Source organism: Salvelinus sp. IW2-2015, unplaced genomic scaffold (genome assembly GCF_002910315.2).
Source record: "Salvelinus sp. IW2-2015 unplaced genomic scaffold, ASM291031v2 Un_scaffold4045, whole genome shotgun sequence".
NCBI classification, from domain to species: domain Eukaryota; kingdom Metazoa; phylum Chordata; class Actinopteri; order Salmoniformes; family Salmonidae; genus Salvelinus; species Salvelinus sp. IW2-2015.
The window spans coordinates 29371-31749 of record NW_019945317.1 but is presented as its reverse complement, the minus strand read 5'-3'; the positions used below and the strand labels follow the sequence as shown (position 1 = coordinate 31749).

The window sequence follows — 2379 nt, the reverse complement described above, 5'->3', positions numbered from 1 at the left end:
CAATGGAACTGCTCTTCAGACAGGACAATGCTGGAGGAAGACATAGCTGGAAACAGACCAAAAAACATAATGTTTACAGTCTCTCTGAAATCATTCTATCTTTGAAAAAATTTATAATAATTTTGTTTCATATCTCAGTGTGAACAATATAGCAATACACTATTTTATCATGTCACACCATATCAGACAATCTCTTTACTTTCTCTCTACTCACCTCAGCGTCTGTTGACTCTGTTCTTTCTCTTCCTGTGATCAGAAAAAGGCTCCAGTGACTGGAGACTACAGTAGGTAACAGTACAGCTGTATAGATAGATTCTTTAAATTGTGAAAGTTTGATCCTGCTCGTAACATTCATGTTTTCACTTCAGCCAAGTGTAGTTCCTAAGCCTCTCCCTACCTATACTGTTTACTGAGTTCAGGGCTGATACTCTGCTCTTAAAGGAATAGAGTCCATATTTAACAGCTTGGCTCTCTCATTCAGGGGTGTACTGTATTCATTCTGCCAAACAGTTGCTAAACATTTTGTTCTGCAACTAAAACGAGAGTTTCGATTGGACAAATGCAGGTAGTTCTCTCCCTATTTCATTATGTTTGCTTACGTTTAATAAAAGTTTTTTAACCTAATCGGTGGAATGAATGCAGTTGAAGTCGGAAGTTTACATACACCTTAGCCAAATACATTTAAACTCAGTTTTTCACAATTCCTTACACTTAATTCCGACACTTAATCCTAGTAAAAATCCCTGTCTTAGGTCAGTTAGGATCACCACTTTATATTTAGAATGTGAAATGTCAGAATAATAGTAGAGAGAATTATTTATTTCATCATTTATTTCTTTCAACACATTCCCAGTGGGTCAGAAGTTTACATACACTCAATTTGTATTTTGTAGCATTTCCTTTAAATTATTTCACTTGGGTCAAACGTTTTGGGTAGCTTTCCACAATAAGTTGGGTGAAATTTGGCCCATTCCTCCTGATAGAGCTGGTGGAACTGAGTCAGGTTTGTAGGCCTCCTTGCTCGCACACGCTTTTTCAGTTCTGCCCACAACTTTCTACAGGATTGCAGTCAGGGCTTTGTGATGGCCACTCCAATACCTTGATTTTGTTGTCCTTAAGCTATTTTGAAACAACTTGGGGTCATTGTCCATTTGGAAGACCCATTTGTGACCAAGCTTGAACTTCCTCACTGATGTCTTGAGATGTTGCTTCAATATATCCGAATAATTTCCCCTCCTCATGATGACATCTATTTTGTGAAGTGCACCAGTCCCTCCTGCAGCAAAGCACCCCCACAACATGAGGCTGCCACCCCTGTGCTTCACGGTTGGGATGGTGTTCTTCAGCTTGCAAGCGTCCCCCTTTTTCCTCCAAACATAATGATGGTCATTATGGCCAAACAGTTGTATTTTTCTTTTATCAGACCAGAGGACATTTCTCCAAAAAGTACAATCTTTTTTCCCATATGCAGTTGCAAACCGTAGTCTGGCTTCTTTATGGTGGTTTTGGAGCAGTGGCTTCTTCCTTGCTGAGCGGCCTTTCAGGTTATTTGTATTTGATATAGGCACTCGTTTTACTGTGGAATAGATACTTTGTATCTGTTCCTCCAGCATCTTCACAAAGGTCTCGTTACTGTTGCTTTCTGGTTTTCCACTTTTTGCAACCAAAGTAGTTCCCTCTCAGGAGACGAACTGTCTCCTCTCGCTGAGCGGATAATGAACGCTGCGTGGCTCCATGGTGTTTATTACATGCGTACATATTGTTTGTACAGAGAACGTGGTCCTTCAGGCATTTGGAAAATTGCTCCAGGATGAACCAGACTGTGGAGGTCTACAATTGTTTTTTTTTTCTTGGTCATTGGCTGATTTCTTTTGATTTTTCCCATGATTCAAGCAAAGGCACTGGTTTAAAGGTAGGCCTTGAAATACATCCACAGGTACACCTCCAATTGATCAAATGATGTCAATTAGCCGTATCAGAAGCTTCTAAAGGCCATGACAATCATTTTCGGAATTGTTTAGCTGTTTAGGCACAGTCAACTTAAGTATGTAAACTCTGGGACCCACTGGAATTGTGATATAGTGAATTTACAAGTTAATAATCTGTCTGATTAAACAATTGTTGGAAAAATTACTTGTGTCATGCACAAAGTAAGCATGTCCTACCGACTACAGTTTTTTCCAAACTGCTTACACAACAATCTTTTCATGTCAACGATTTTGAAACCTCTCACTCAAAGTGCAAAAAATACACACCAAACTATCCAAACCATAGCCTATTTCTCAGCCTTTGACTCAGTTGTGTCAATTGCATTTAAAACACTATTTTTCAAAAAACTGACACACAATTCTTACCTAAAAAACGACAAAAATCTAACAG

General features: G+C 39.0%; 2 protein-coding genes across 2 annotated transcripts in view; both read right to left on the bottom strand.

The window, feature by feature from the left end:
• Positions 1–356, bottom strand: part of LOC112076802 (E3 ubiquitin-protein ligase TRIM39) — a 14058-nt gene extending 13702 nt beyond the window's left edge. The window contains exon 1 of the mRNA XM_024143474.2: positions 215–356. The gene's annotated coding sequence lies outside the window, so the exon portion shown is untranslated. The remainder of the gene's footprint in view (positions 1–214) is intronic.
• The window catches only part of LOC139026168 (ephrin type-B receptor 5-like), a gene marked incomplete at its 5' end in the record, with an annotated part of 37644 nt that overhangs the window by 16478 nt on the left and 18787 nt on the right, over positions 1–2379 (bottom strand). The window lies entirely within an intron of this gene.